Here is a 17,393-nt window from a genome sequence, read left to right on the forward strand (position 1 = left end):
TTACACAAGTAGTCTGACTTTAGAATCTAATCACCGTTACTATTATATATTAGGAGTTTGTCAGACTGAATAAGTATTTTAATTGTTTCTAAGTGCAATGAGAAGCTAATGCAGAGTATTAAGCAAGGAAGGTAAGATTTACCCTTTAAAAGGTTTTCTTTAGACACTGTGTGTTTGTTTGAGAGGCAGTACTTGCAAAAAGGGGGCAGAAATGATTAAAATACAAATGCAGTCATCTGGCCAAGAGATGACTGTGATTTGGGTAAAGTAGTAGCAGATGAGCTCATGAGAATTCCACCAGTTTCAACGGATCTTAAAGGTGGAGGAAAAAGATTTGTTGAACAATGCCTAGCAGAGATTATGCAATAAAACTCTCAACGAAGATAATTTTGGCTCATTGAATGTATTGGTGGTGATCCCATTAATGTCAGAGGGGAGGAGAGTAAGATGGGATGAGTAGCACACAGAGGATTTTTCTTGAGAAATGTTAAGCTTGGCATGTGCACTGGATATCCAAGTAGAGTATTTAAGACAACTGAAAATAAATATTTGGTGCTCAGGGTAAGGTTTGGGCTGAAGGTATAAAATTTAGGCATCATCAGTATATGGGTTGGAGAAGGCAATGGCAACCCACTCCAGTCTTCTTGCCTGGAAAATCCCAGGGATGGAGGAGCCTGGTAGGCTGCAGTCCATGGAGTCGCTAAGAGTCGGGCACGACTGAGCGACTTCACTTTCACTTTTCACTTTCATGCATTGGAGAAGGAAATGGTAACCCACTCCAGTGTTCTTGCCTGGAGAATCCCAGGGAAGGGGGAGCCTAGTGGGCTGCCGTCTATGGGGTCTCACAGAATCGGACACGACTGAAGCAACTTAGCAGCAGCAGTAGCAGTATATGGGTAACAAATAAAGCTAGGGAGCCAAATGAGTTCACCGCCATGAAAAGGAACACAGTCATTATTCTAATTTACTTGTTGTATCCCCATATTTCTGATCCCTCATACCTTTGTACCTTTGACTGACAGGTAATAATTTTTTTCCTGAAAGAATACATCCAATCTTTCATTTCTTGAGACTTCATCTCCAGTAAAATTTTTTTCTGATTACATATGAGGAGTTGGGAACTGCTGAAAACATTTATTCCTTCTTTCCTTCCTCCCAACTCTCCATCCATCTATCCATCTATGCATCCAGCAGGCTTATACTGGTTTATGTTAGCTGACGTATGCTAGGGAGTTTGATAAGCATTTGAGGATGCATAGAATATACAAAAGACTAAGTTCCTGTCTTTTGGAATTTTGTTGTCTCCCTAAATTGTTTATAACCATATCTTTCAAACTTTTCTTTGAAACATAGTGAGTTATAAAAACAATTTAAAGATCAGCATGAGAAAAGTGATAGAAACTATAAGATAAAATCCCCAAGTGTATCGTGCATAACAATTATAAGAATTGTTTATGAATCATTTCCCCCTGATGTATGCATCTACTAGATTGAAATAAAATGTGTATTTTTTAATAGGGAAAATTTTAAATACTCTTTCAGTATTTGAAAGACACTGTATGTGATTCTCTCCCCACTTGACTTAATGATGGAGGAAGGGGCCAGATCCACAAATATTTCTACCTTTAAATCTTCAGGACACAAATCCTGATGTTGATTAGAGAAGCAATGATATTTGTGGGACAGACAGTGGGAAGGAGAAGTCATAGAAAGTGGGGCATCTTAAGGAGGCAGCAACACATACATATCGGTGAAGGCTGGTTTCTGGTGCCACGAGCAGTTAGCCAAGCGCTGGGAATGCCCACATCTCGGTGGGAAGACAAGTGCTGAATGACTCCAGAAATAGCTATGTCATAGTCACTAATTATACCACAGAATGAAGGAACACTAGGATATCAATTTAAATGAGAGGCATTTTAACGTCGGTCCTGTGTTGATTCTGACTACCACCCATTTGCTTTATGCTTTGAAAAGTAAATAAATATTAAATGGTTGTTGCTTGCTTTATCTCTAATTAACTGATGTGAAATTTTGTCCTCTGGACCAATGAGCATCTCTGATTCATGAATAACTGCATCTTTGGTGATAATTCATATTCTTAGAGGAAAGAAGTCTATGTGTAAGTGGAATGAATGCTTGATCTTAGAAACTGGAAAAGGATTCAAACCCTGACAAGGGCAATCCCTTGCTGGGAAGAGTGGTAAAAGTTTTTATCTTGATTCAGATTTTGTTTTTGATTCTTTCATTAAATCCGAATTTCAAGTAATAGGCCATAAGTATGCATTTTTAAAATCTAATCTTTTTCTGCATAAAATATTTATTTCCTTGGTCTTTTGAACTGAAACAGTGTTTGCTCATGTGCACTGAAACTTAAAACACCATTTTGACCACAATCTAAAGATGCAGAAAAATATGTGGAGACCTCTTTGCTTTGCCTAGAGACTGTTTCCTAAAGAAATTTTATAGTAAAATGCACATACTATTTCACAGTACTTATAGAAAAGTGGGCTAATGTAAAAAAAGGTTCTGAATATATGAGTGTCTTGATAATGTTTTGATTGAAGGAAGGAAGGAAGAAAGAAGGGAAGGGAGGAAGAGAGGATGAGAAAGAGGAGCTGGGGTGAGAGCAACAAAGGAGGCTTCTAATATCTATGTGTTGCCATGGGAACAGCATCCCACTTCTTCCAAAGCAACAGCAATAATAATGAATTTTACTTGGAAACAGAAATAGAAAGCCCCACAAAAAAAGCCTGATCCTCAGTACAGTTTATTCCTAAAAAAGTATTCATAGTAACTTCCAGAACTTAAAATACTTTTTATCTAATTATAGAACAACATAATCAGTCACTAAAATGGAATGATTTATATCCATAAGCACTGCAGCAGTGACAATGTGGTGTACACCTGCAGTGGGAATGTGGATGTATGGGGAAGAAAGTGTATGCCCAGAGATTCTTTCCCAGAAGAAGGAATATTTTCTTTTGGCTAAAATTTATAGGGCTGGGACAGTGTCAGTGAGCTGCATGTCTGAGATGAAGCAGAGAAGGGAGGTTTCAGACATGCAGGAGTTAGAAGGAATTTCTCTTCCCTTCCTCACCCTTCCACACACAGTTTTTGTGTGGTTCCATCACCTGATCAGCATACAGGTAGCACTCAATAAGTGTTGGCTGTTATTTTGAATGAGGTGACATGGATGACCAAGTGCAGCCCCCAAGCAGGTGCAGAGGGACACAGGAGTATGGTGGGCGCACTAATGAGCTCCAAGATGTCTACCTCCTTGTCCTCAGGACCCAGAATAGGTTTTGTTACCAGGCAAAGGGGAATTACGGTTTGGGTGGGATTACAGTTGCTAATCAGTTGATTTTAATTTATCTTTAACTTTTATTGGAGTACAGTTGCTTTACAATGTTGTGTTAGTTTCTGCTCTACACCAAGGTGAATCAGCTATACATATGCTCCATCATTTTTGGATTCCCTTCCCACTTAGGTCACCACAGAGCACTGAGTAGAGTTCCCTGTTCTATACAGTAGGGTCTCATTGGTTATCTATTTTAAACACAGTAGTGTATACATGTCAATCCCAATCTCCCAAGTCATCCCACACCTCCTCTTCCCCCTGGGTATCCATATGTTTGTTCTCTATAGCATCTGTACAGTTTTTCTAGATTCCACATATATGTGTTAATATTTGATATTTGTTTTTCTCTGTCTGACTTATCTCACTCCATTCTGTATGACAGTCTCTAGGTCCATCCATGTCTCTACTCAGTAACCTGATTTCATTCCTTTTAATGGTGGAGCAATTGAGTAATAGAGATACTATCCTGAGTAATTGGTGGGCCCAGTGTCATCTCAAGTGTCCTTAAGAACAGAAGAAGGAAACAGGGGAGGGAGTTTAGAGCTGTGATGTGACACTCAGTGCATTTTTACTCACTTTTCAGATCAAAGAAAGGACCTGGAGTCCAGGGCCAGCAGACTCTCTTAGAGTCTCCAAAAAGCAACCCAAACTAGTGACACTTTGATTTTAGTCCAGTGAGACCTGTGTCAGACCTCTGACCTATAAAACTGTAAGATTTATAAACACTTTGCATGTGTTTTAAGCCACTAAAGCTGTGGTGAATTTTTACAGCAAAATAGAAAACTATTATTAGGTTTATAGAAATATGCAGGAATGATTTTGGTAGTGACGTTCAGGAAAAATGCAAACAAATCTCAAGGGACTGGAGACATCTTATTGAAAGTTTCAAATTCTTAAAGGCACAGAAAAACATAAAATAATTCAATTCGTTCAATCTACTGTCAGGGTTAAATATATGTATTTAAATCAGGGCAATCTGTCATCATTTCCTACTATGTCCACTCTTCCACTGTGTCTGTGCTCACTGCCACCCCACAGCTTTGTATTCACCACAAACACACACACGCTTGCACATTTATGGCATTTTAATCGTATGGCCATTAGGCACTTTTCAGCTTTTTATGAAAAAATATGAATTTGACTACACTCGTGACAGACCACTTGAAATTCTGTTTCTTTCACATGCCAGATACTATGCTTTCCATTTTTTTGTTCCTCCTCTCTTAGCACTCCTGATTTTTTCTCTCATTTTCCTTTGGATTTTTATTAATTCAGAAAATGGAGTCTCTCAGTAATTCAAACACTAGGGACAGGGCAGCTTTAAATATGTAAAAAGCAATAAGAGATGTTGAAAAGCATGGAAATCCTAGAGCAGCCATGGTAGGAACTCTAGACCAGATAGAACCTCACACTGGAAGATCTGGGGCCTCAGAAGGAAGAGTTTGTGAATCTATATTTTCTGATTCCTTCATTTATAAGACAAGTACTTCAGACTCCGATTCTTTTGGTATATCTTCTAACTTCTCTCATGACCACTTTATCTTCATAAACTTTATTTTAGAGCAGTTTTAGATTCACAGCAAGACTGACCAGAAGGTACAGAGATTTCTATACATCGCTGCACCTCCCACAAGCATAACCTCCCCTGATATCAACATCCCCTACCCAAGTGATACAATTTGCTACAATTGATGAACCTACATATATAGCATTATTTCTCCAAGACCATAGTTGAACATTAGGATGCAGTCTTGATGTTCTACAGGTCATGGGTTTGGAGAAATGTATATTGGCCTGTATCCACCATTGTAGTAGAACACAATGTCATTCCCAGAGATGTAGAAAGGTTTAATTTAAATGAAGCCTAGCTTAACAATTCTTCCTTTCTTAGATTATACCCTTATAATTTCAATGAAAGATTGACTCCCAAACCTAAGGTCATTTTTTGCAGGTTGATGTCCTGTTGTTCCAGCACCACTAGATAAAAATGCTGTCTTGGATCCACTGTGCTACCTTTGCTCCTTTGTCAAATGTTAGTTGACTCTATTGATGTAGATTTATTCCTGAGCTCTCTATTCTGTTCCACGGGTCTATGTCTATTTTCATCAGTAATCTACTATCTTGATTACTGTAGCTTTATAGTAAATCATGAAGTCAAGCAGTGTCAGTCCTTCAACTTTGTTCTTCTCTTTCAGTATTTCATTGGCACCTCTCTTTTGCCTATCTATTTCACATACTTTTATTCCAGCTGTATTGAGACATAATTGATATACAGCACTGGATAAATTTAGGGTGTACAACATAATTGTTTTATTTACATGCCTTATGAAATAATTACTGCAATAAGTTTATTGGACCTTCATCATCTTATATAAATGCAAAATAAAAGAGAAAAAAACAAAATTTCTTTTCTTGTGTGATTAAAACTCTTAGGACTTACTCTTTAAATTTTCATACATAGTATGAAGCAGAATTGATTATGGGCTTCCCAAGTGGCGCTAGTGGTAAAGCATCAGCCTGCCAATACAAGAGACTTAAGAGAAGAGACATGGCTTCCTGGGCTGGGAATATTCCTTGGAAGAGGAAATGGTAACCCACTCCCGACAGAGGAGCCTGGTGGGCTACATCCCATAGGGTCACAGAGTCGGACACAACCCAAGTGACTTAGCACAGCAGTATTGATTATATAAATCATATTGTACATTATATCCCTACTACTTATTTATCTTGTAACTGGAAGTTTGTACCTTTTGATCAATCCAATACCCTCCTCCACCCTACTCCCCACCTCTGATGACCACAAATTTGATCTCTATTTCTATGAGTTTGTTTTTAAAATATAGTTAACCTACAACATTATGTTAGTTCCTGGTGCACAACATAGTGATTCAGTATTTCTATACATTAAAAAATGATAACCATGAGAACTCTAGTTACCATCTGTCAGAGTATAAAGATATTACACAGTTGTTGACTGTATTCCCCACATTATGAGTTTCATCCCTGTGACTTATTTTGTAACTGAAAGGTTGTAGATCTTAATCTCCCTCACCTATTTCTCTTCCGCCCCATCCCCTCCCCTCTGTCAACCACTTGTTTATTCTCTGTATCTGTGAGTCTTCTTCTGATTTGTTATGTTTGTTCATGTGTTTTGTTTGCAGATTCCACATATAAGCAAAACCCTATGGCATTTTTCTTTTTCTGTCTGATTTATTTCAGTAAAGCATAGTGCTCTCTAGATCCATTCATATTGTCACAAATGGCAAGATTTCATGTTTTTATGGCTGAGTGATGTTCCACTGTATGTATATGTTCTTTACTTATCTTTTAATGAACACTTAGGTTGCTTCTATACCTTGTCTACTGTAAATAATGCTGCAATGAACATAGGCATTTATACATCTTTTCAAGTTAGTGGTTTTGCTTTCTTCAGAAAAATATCCAAAAGTGGAATTGCAGGATCATATGGTAGTTCTCTATTTAATTTCCTTAAGGACATTAAATAGTTTTCTGTAGTGGCTGCACCAATTTAAATATATCTTTTCATTCTCTTCTGGCTTGTAGAATTTCAGGTGAGAAATCAGCTGATACACTGATGCGAGTTCCCTTGTATGTTATCTTTTGTCCCTTGTTGCTTTAAATATTTTGTCTTTGTCTTTAATTTTTGTCACTTTGATTACTATGTGTCTTGGTGTGTTCTTCCTTAGGTTTATCCTGCCTGGGACTCTCTGCACTTCCTAGACTTGGTTGACTATTTCATTTCCCATGTTAGGGAAGTTTTCAGCTATTATCTCTGCTATTTTCTCAGGTCCTTTTTCTCTTTCTTCTCCTTCTTGGACCCCTATGGTGCAAATATTTGTGTATTTAATATTATCCCAGAGGTCTCTTGGGTTGTCATCATTTGTTTTGTTTTGTTTGTTTGTTTGTTTCAATCATTTTTCTATGTTCTTTTCTGCAGCAGTGATTTCCACCATTCACTCTGCCAGGTCATTTATCTGTTCTGCCTCAGTTATTCTGCTATTGGTTTCTTCCAGTGTATTATTCATCTCAGTTTGTTCTTCAGTTATTGTAGGTCTTTGGTAAACAGTTCTTTCACCTTCTCCATTGTTTGCCCAGGATCCTGGATCATCTTCACTACCATTATTCTGAATTCATTTTCTGGAAGGTTGCCTATCTCAGCTTCATTTCAGTTGTTTTCCTGGGTTTTATCTTGTCCCTTCATCTGGGACATAACTTCCTGCTTTTTCATCTTGATTTACTCTAATGTGGTTTTTGTTCTAGCTGCTGTGAGGTTGTGGTTCTTCTTGCTTCTTCTGTCTGCCCTCTGCCCTAAGAGGCTTGGGTAGGCTTCCTGATTGGAGGGCCCGCTATTGGGACAAATCGGGTCTTACTCTGGTGGGCAGGGCCTTGCTTAAGTAAGTAAGTGTTAGTCTCTCAGTCATGCCCATCTCTTTGCAACCCCATGGACCGTAGGCCACCAGGCTCCTCTGTCCATGAGATTTTCCAGGCAAGGAAACTGGAGTGGGTTGCCATTTCCTTCTCCAGTGGATCTTCCCAACCCAGTGATCGAACCCAGGTCTCCTGCATTGCAGGCAGATTGTTTACCGACTGAGCTACAAGGGAAGCTGAGGGCCTTGCTTAGTAAAGCTTTAATCCAATTATCTGCTAATGGGTGGGGATGCAACTCCTCCTTGGTAGCTGTTAGGCCTGAGGTGACCTGGCCCTGGGGTCTATGGGCTCTGTGGCAGGGTTAATGGTACCTCCAAGAGGGCTTACACCAAGTGGGTCCTTCTAGGACTTCTGCTGCCAGTACCCTCATCTTTGTGATGAGCCCCTGCTGACCCATGCCTCCATAGGAGATCCTCCAACACTAATGGGTAGTTTTGATTCAATATGTGGGGTTACTGCTCCTTTCCTCTGGATCTTGGAGGGCACAAAATTTTGTTTGTGCTCTCCAAGACTGTAGTGTCTGTTTCCCCTAGTCCTGTAATCAAATCCCATTGGCCTTCAAGGTCAGATCAATGGAGATTCCCAGTCCTTTTGTTGGGTCCCCAGGCTAGGAAGCCTGAAATGGAGTTCAGAGCCTTCACAAAAGTAGAACTTCTCTGGTATTATTGTTATCCAGTTTGTGGGTCACACAGCTGGTGGGTATGGGATTTGATTTTATCATAGTTGTGCCCTTTCTACCATCTTGCTGTGGCTTCTTCATCTTTGGATGTGGGGTATCTTTTCTTTGTGGGTTCCAGCATTCTCCTGTCAATGAGTTTTCAACAGCTCGTTGTGATTTTGGTGCTTTAGCAGGAGGAGATGAGCACACGTCCTTCTACTCCACCATGTTGAACCCTCTGCCATGCTGCTGACTTAACTAAACTGTTTCTCTGTGTGCTCTCTCACTTGTCATGTTGTGTTTCTAATAACAGACTTGTACCTGTTTTTGACTCCTTGAAACATTCTTGCTTTCAAACAGGGAACGAGCTAGGGGAACTTTTCTTCTAGCTGCGAGCTGCTGGTGGTCTAACAACTAGGTTTCCTGGTTTTCACCCAGGCTACCCAGGTTCAATTTCTGGGAAAAGAGCTAAGATCCTGCTTCAGGGTCACTCACAGCTTGATCACATTTAATATTACTGAAATCATATTTTACATCTTTTTGTTTTATACATTCCTTAAATACTTCAAGCTGGTTTTAGAAAAGGCAGAGGAACCAGAGATCAAATTGCCAACATCTGCTGGATCATGGAAAAAGGAAGAGAGTTCCACAAAAACATATACTTCTGCTTTATTGACTAAGCCAAAGCCTTTGACTCTGTGGATGACAATAAACTGTGGAAAATTCTGAAAGAGATGGGAATACCAGACCACCTGATCTGCCTCTTGAGAAATTTTCATGCAGGTCAGGAAGCAACAGTTAGAACTGGACATGGAACAACAGACTGGTTCCAAATAGGAAAAGGAGTATGTCAAGGCTGTATATTGTCACCCTGCTTATTTAACTTCTATGCAGAGCACATCATGAGAAACGCTGGGTTGGAAGAAGCACAAGCTGGAATCAAGATTGCTGGGAGAAATGTCAATAACCTCAGATATGCAGAAGACACCACCCTTATGGCAGAAAGTGAAGAGGAACTCAAAAGCCTCTTGATGAAGGTGAAAGAAGAGAGTGAAAAAGTTGGCTTAAATCTCAACATTCAGAAAACAAAGATCATGGCATCAAGTCCCATCACTTCATGGGAAATAGATGGGGAAACAGTGGAAACAGTGTCAGACTTTATTTTTTTGGGCCCCAAAATCACTGCAGATGGTGATTGCGGCCATGAAATCAAAAGACACTTACTCTTGGGAGGAAAGTTGTGACCAACCTACATAGCATATTCAAAAGCAGAGACATTACTTTGCCAACAAAGGTCCGTCTAGTCAAGGCTATGGTTTTTCCTGTGGTCATGTATGGATGTAAGCGTTGGACTGTAAAGAAAGCTGAGCACTGAAGAATTGATGCTTTTGAACTGTGGTGTTGGAGAAGACTCTTGAGAATCCCTTGGACTGCAAAGAGATCTAACCAGTCCATCCTAAAGGAGATCAGCCCTGGGTGTTCTTTGGAAGGACTGAGCTAAAGCTGAAACTCCAGTACTTTGGCCACCTCATGCGAAGAGTTGACTCGTTGGAAAAGACTGTGATGCTGGGAGGGATTGGGGGCAGGAGGAGAAGGGGATGACAGAGGATGAGATGGCTGGATGGCATCACCGACTCGATGGCCGTGAGTCTGAGTGAACTCCGGGAGTTGGTGATGGACAGGGAGGCCTGGCGTGCTGCGATTCATGGGGTCGCACAGAGTCGGACATGACTGAGCGACTGAACTGAACTAACTACTTATTGTGGATATAGATTTTTTTTTTATTATTACTTTTGTCTTTTAACCTTCCTATTAGCTTTGTAAGTGATTGATCCACTTTCCTTACTTTATATGTGGCTTACCAATGAGATTAATTGTTTCACTTGGTAAGTTTCATATTACTAGCTCTGGAAATTTCCACTTAGAGAAGTCCCTTCAACATTCTTGAAAAGCCAGTTTAGTGGTGCTGCTCTCTTTCAGTTTTTGTTTCTCTACAAAAATATTTGCAGAGTTTCTGCTGAAGAGTCAGCTGGTAACCTTATGGGAGTTTCCTTGTGTGTAACCAGCTATTTTTAAGATTTTCTCTTTATCTTTAATTTTTTCCAATTTACTTGCAATAGGACTTGGTGTGGATTTCTTTGGGTTGATCTTGTTTAGGACTCCCTGTGCTTCCTAGACTTGATTATCTGTTTCTTTTCCCAGGTTAGGGAAACTTTCTACTATTATGTCTTCAAAAAATTCTCTCTCCTTTCTCTTTCTTCTCTTCTGAGACACTATATTTCAAACGTTAGTATGTTTAATGTCACAAAGGTCTCTTAAACTGTCTTCATTGTTTTAATTTTTTTTTCTTGTTTGGCTTCAGTGATTTCCACTATTCCATCTTTTTTTTTTTTAATTTTATTTTATTTTTAAACTTTACATAATTGTATTAGCTTTGCCAAATATCAAAATGAATCCACCACAGGTATACATGTGTTCCCCATCCTGTACCCTCCTCCCTCCTCCCTCCCCATACCATCCCTCTGGGTCGTCCCAGTGCACCAGCCCCAAGCATCCAGTATCGTGCATCGAACCTGGACTGGCAACTCGTTTCATACATGATATTTTACATGTTTTAATGCCATTCTCCCAAATCTTCCCACCCTCTCCCTCTCCCACAGAGTCCATAAGACTATTCCATCTTTTAGATTGTTGATCTGTTCCTCTGTGTCTTCTAATCTAGTGTTGATTTCTTTTTTGTATTTTGTGTGTACTTCAGCTCTATTTGGTTCTCCTTGATATTGTATAACTCTTTGTTAAATTTCTCATTATGTTCATCCAATCTTCTGAGCTTATTGAACATCTTTATGATCATTACCTTGAACTTCTTTATTGGGTAGACTGTTCAGGTCCACTTTGCTTAGTCCTTCTTCTGGAGTTGTATCTTTTTCCTTCATTGATTTTGCCTAATTCTTTCTATTTGCATATGATATGTAGGTCACTTAGAGTTTCTGATCTTGGAGAAGTTAACTTATACAGAAGATGATCTGTGGGGCCCAGCAGCACACTCCCCTCTGGTCCCCAGAGCTATGTGTTCTAGGGGTGTCCCCTATGCGGGCTGAGTTGGCCCTTCTGTTGTGCTGGGGCTGCCTGCAATGTGTATGCTGGTAGCTGGGACTGCTCCCCAAGTTAGTCAGTCGCCAGGCTCTGTGTCATGAGAAGGCTGCCAGTCGCTGGTGGGTGGGTCATATTCTAACAAGGCTGGCTGCAAGGCCTACAGCGTCCTGGCTCTGTCACTGGCCTGGTGGTGTGTGTGGCTGTATCCCAGGATTGCTGTCCATGGGGCCTGGGAACAATCATCCCAGGACTGGTGTCAACCTTCTTGGTGGGGACAGAGCCTGGGAAATCGTGAAACTGGCATTGGACTACTGGTGAGTGGGGCTGGGTCCTGAGCTAGCTGGTGTGTGGGCCTAATCTTGACGCAACTGGTAGAGAAGGAGTACTGGTGGTGGGAGGGGCTTCAGGGAGACCTGCAGCTGGGTGCCCATGGGCTTATAAATTGTGTTGTGACCCCATATGGATAAGTGCTTGATCTTGGGCTCCTAGAACTGCTGTTGACTGGCTGGTGGACAGGTGAGTCCCTGATGCTAATGAACTAGAGAAAAAGTGATGGTGAAAGTCACTCAGCTGTGTCTGACTCTTTGCAACCTCAAGGACTATACAGTCCATGAAATTCTCCAGGCCAGAATACTGGAGAGAGTAGCTATTCCCTTCTCCAGGGGATCTTTCCAACCCAGGAATCGAACCCAGGTCTCCCACATTGCAGATGGATTCTTTATCAGCTGAGCTACCAGGGAAGCCCAATGAGGTAGAGAGACTACTCCAAAGTGACACTTTTCAGCATCAGTATTCTTACAGTAGAATAAGATCCTTCATTGGGCTGCCATCGTGTCTGTTTCCCGGGGTGAGTCCCAGTTGTCATCTGCCTCTTTGGGAAACTCTCCAAATGTCAGCAGGTGGGTCTGATCCAGGTTCCATTTAAATCACAGTCTCTGCATTGGAACTTAGAGCATGTGATAATTTGTGTGAGTCCTTTAGAGCAAAACCATTTCATGCTGCCTTCCTGTTCTCTTGTTTGCAGGCTCCACCTTCAACCAGACATCCTGGCAGCTCATCTTCTCCATACAATATCTTCCTGGGAGCCCAAAAGCCTTGGGCCCTTGGCTCCTTGGGGAGAACCTCTGCAATTGTAGTTATTCTCCCATCTGTGGGTCACCTACCTGGAAGTATGAGTCTTGACTATACTATACCTTTGTCTGTCTTATCCCAACTCACTGTGGTTCCTTCTTTGTATCTTTTAGCTGTGAAAAATTTTTACTGGCAGTCTTCAGGTCACTCTCACATATTGTTGCTCTGAAACAGCTGTATTTGGCTGCACCCTTGGAAGGAGGTGGGCTCAGAGACTTCCTACTATGTCATCTTGGTAATTTCCCTCTGTGTAAACTTTAGAAATAGTTTGTTGATATTCACAGAGTATCTTGCTGGGATTTTGATAGGGATTACATAGAAAGGAGATCGGTCCTGGGTGTTCCTTGGAAGGAATGATGCTAAAGCTGAAACTCCAGTACTTTGGCCACCTCATGTGAAGAGTTGACTCATTGGAAAAGACTCTGATGCTGGGAGGGATTGGGGGCAGGAGGAAAAGGGGACAACAGAGGATGAGATGGCTGGATGGATTCACCCACTCGATGGACATGAGTTTGAGTGAACTCCGGGAGTTGGTGATGGACAGGGAGGCCTGGCATGCTGTGATTCACGGGGTCGCAAAGAGTCGGACACATGGACACGACTGAGCAACTGAACTGACTGACATAGGAATTACATTGAATCTATAGATCATTTTGGTATGAACTGAAATCTTAAAAATACTGATTCTTTCTATTCCAGAATTTGGGATATCTCTCTACTTATTTAATTTTTCTTTGCATTCATCAGAGTTCTAGAATTTTCCTCACATTTAATCTTTACATACTTTGATACATTTATAGCTAAACATTTCATCTTTGAGGGTATTAATGAATATAACACAGTTTTAATTTCATTTTCCACTTGTTTATTACTGGTATATAAAAATTTTATTGACTTTTCTATATTAACACTGGATCCTATAATCCTGCTACATTGGCTTCTTAGCTTCAGAAAATTCTTTTGTTGTTTTGGATTTTCTATGTAGATGGTTATGCCATCTGTTGCTGCTGCTGCTGCTAAGTCGCTTCAGTCGTGTCCGACTCTGTGCGACCCCATAGAAGGCAGCCCACCAGGCTCTCCCATCCCCGGGATTCTCCAGGCAAGACCACTGGAGTGGGTTGCCATTGCCTTCACCAATGCATGAAAGTGAAAAGTGAAAGTGAAGTCGCTCAGTCCTGTCCGACTCCTAGCGACCCCATGGACTGCACCCACCAGGCTCCTCCGCCCATGGGATTTTCCAGGCAAGAGTATTGGAGTGGGGTGCCATTGCCTTCTCTGCATACCATCTGCAAATGAAGACAATTTTCTCTCTTTCTTCCCAGGGTGCATACCTTTTGCTTCTTTTTCTAGTTTTATTGTATTAGCTAGGCCTTTCAGCACTGCTTTTACTGCATCCAGTTGATTAGATAAATTTATGTTTTTATATTCATTTAGTCCAAAATATTTATTTCTCCTGAGATTTCTTCTTTCATATATATGTTTTTAGAAGCATGTTAATATCCAACTGTTTTGAGATTTTCCAGCTATTGTTCTGTTACTAATTTTATCTTAATTCCATTGTTGACTGAGAGTAGACATTGTGTGATTTCAATTATTTTAAGTTTGCTAAGGTAACTTTATGGCCCAGAATGTGGTCTTACCCAGTGAATGTTGCATGTAAGCCTGAGATGAATGTGCTTTCTGCTATTGCTGAATGAACCGGTCTATAGTTGTCCCTTATATGCAGCTGATTGGACATATGTCCAAATGAATATTTATGCAATAAATTAATTTCAATGTTCTGTATGCTTACTAATTTTCTGCCTTCTATCCAAATGCATCTATCTATATCTGATAAAGAGGAATGTTAAAGTTTCCAACTATAGTAATGGATACATCAATTTCAACTTGCAATTCTATTTTAATTTCATGTATTTTGATGCTCTGTTGTGATGTGTATACATGCTAAGGATCATTATGCCTTCTTGACAAATTGATCCCTTTATCATTATGCCGTACCATTCTTTACCCCAATACTTTTCCTTTGTCTGAAGTCTGTTCTATCAGAAGTTAATACAGCTACTCCTGCTTTCTTCTGATTGATATTTGCATTATTTATCTTTCTGCATCCATTTACTTTTAATATTTATGTGTTAATATATTTGAAGGTGATTTCTTACAGACAATGTATAGTTGGATCTTATTTTTAAATCTACTCTTACAATCTTTTAAAGTTGATAGACTTATCATGGCTTTTATTGATCTTTGGCTCCTGCTTAGGATAGAGGGGTGTCCCACAGGGGTGGGCCCTTCACAGCCTCTCCTGCCAGCTATATGCTGCCTGTTTCTGTTCTGTATTCATGCCCTGCCCCTCAGCCACTGATTTATGTATTCATCTCAGGAAATAAAGAAAGGATTTGAAAAATGGGGAAAAAATGGCCATTGAGTAGTTCGTAGTGATTGTTGCTATATTAAAATCTGCCAGATATAATATCGTTCTCTATAATTTCTTGTCATTTTTCTGTAATTCTGTTTTTGCCTTTCACTTATTTTTTGTGATTTTTTATTAAGCATTTTAAATAATTCAGTTTTATTTTATTTCTTAGCATATGAGTTACTTCTTTTAAAAAAAATTAGTGATCACCCTAGAGTTTGCAATATACAAGTCCAAGTCCACTTTCAATGGTGGAAAGACAGTCTCTTCAACAAATGGTGCCAGGAAAACTGGACAGCTATGTGTAAAAGAATGAAATTAGAGTATTCTTTAATACCACATACAAAAATGGACTAAAGGTCTAAGTATGAGACTGGACACCCAAAAACTCTTAAAGAGGAAAACATAAAACACTCTCTGACAACAGTATTTCTTTTGATCCGTCTTCCAAGTCCCCTTTGAAATAACACTTTACTGTGTCACAAATTCTGTGAATGTCTCATAATAACAATATTTATTCCTCCTTCCATCCCTCATATCATTGCTGTCACTCATTTTGCTTATACATAAACACTCACTTTGCTCATACATACATATGTGTATAATATACTTATATATGTTATACATTATATATATGTATTATACATATATACATAATATATAATGTATATTATATACATATAATGTGTATAATACACATATATATAATGTGTTACATATAACACATTGTTACTGTCTGTTGGCTCAATTAGGATTGAAAAAATGAAAGTTTTATTTTACCTTTGTTCATTCCTTCTCAGATTTTTTTTTCCTTTCTTTATGTAAATCCAAGTTTTTGATCTGTATAATTTCCTTTTCTCTGAGGAATTTCTTTTAACATTTTTTGCAAGACAGGTCTACTGGCAGCAAATTCCCTCAATTTTTTTTTTTTTTTTTTTGGCCAGAGAAAGCCTTTATTTCCCCTTCACTTTTAAAGGATAATTAAGAATAATTACATTGGATACAGAATTCTGGGTTGTTGTTGCTGTTTCTCTCTCTCTAAGTACTTTAAATATTTCACTCTGCTTTCTTTTTGCTTGCCTGATTTCTATGAAAAAAGTTAGATGAAATTCTCATATTTGGTCATCTACATGCAAAATATATCTACCCCCTATTCCCTGTTGGTGTTTTTGAGAATTTATTTTTATCTTCTATTTTCTCTACTTGGAAAACGATGTATCTCTAGACTTTTATCCTGATGGTAGTCTCTGAGCTTCCTCTATCCATGAATTCAGTTCATTTGCTCAGCCATGCCTGACTCTTTGTGACCCCATGGACTGTAGCATGCCAGGCCTCTGTGTCCATCAACAACTCCCGGAGCTTGCTCAAATTCATGTCCATTGAGTCGGTGATGCCATTCAACCATCTCATCCTCTGTTATCCCCTTCTCCTCCTGCCTTCAATCTTTCCCAGCATTAGGGTCTTTTCCACTGAGTCAGTTCTTTGCATAAGGTGGCCAAAGAATTGGAGCTTCAGCTTCAGCATCAGTCCTTCCAATGAATATTCAGGACTGATTTCCTTTAGGATTGACTGCTACGATCTCTTTGCAGTCCAAGGGACTCTCAAGAGTTTTCTCCAACACCATAGCTCAAAAGCATCACTTTTACAGCACTCAGCTTTCTTTATAATCCATCTCTCACACCCATACATGACTACTGGAAAAACCATAGCTTTGACTAGATGGACCTTCATTGGCAAAGTAACGTCTCTGCTTTTTAATATGCTGTCTAGCTTTGTCATAGCTTTTCTTCCAAGGAGCAAGCATCTTTTAATTTCATGGCTGCAGTCACCATCTGCAGTGATTTTGGAGCCAAAAAACATAGTCTATCACTGTTTCCATTGTTTTCCCATCTATTTTCCATGAAGTGATGGGACAGGATACCATGATCATAGTTTTTTGAATGTTGGATTTTAAGCCAGACTTTTTCACTCTCTTCTTTCACTTTCATCAAGATGTACACCCATGGCTGATTCATGTCAATGTATGGCAAAAACCACTACAATATTGTAAAGTAATTAGCCTCCAATTAAAATAAATTAATTAAAAAAAAGAAGCTCTTTAGTTGCTCCTCGCTATTGCCGTAAGGGTAATATTATCTGCATATCTGAGGTTGTTGATATTTCTCCTGGCAATCTTGATTCCAGCTTGTGCTTCATCCAGCCCAGTATTTCACATGATGTACTCTTCATTTAAGGTAAACAATCAGGGTGACAATATACAACCTTGACGTACTCTTTTCCCAATTTGG

The sequence above is a fragment of the Bubalus kerabau genome, chromosome 16, assembly GCF_029407905.1.
Source record: "Bubalus kerabau isolate K-KA32 ecotype Philippines breed swamp buffalo chromosome 16, PCC_UOA_SB_1v2, whole genome shotgun sequence".
NCBI lineage: Eukaryota > Metazoa > Chordata > Mammalia > Artiodactyla > Bovidae > Bubalus > Bubalus kerabau.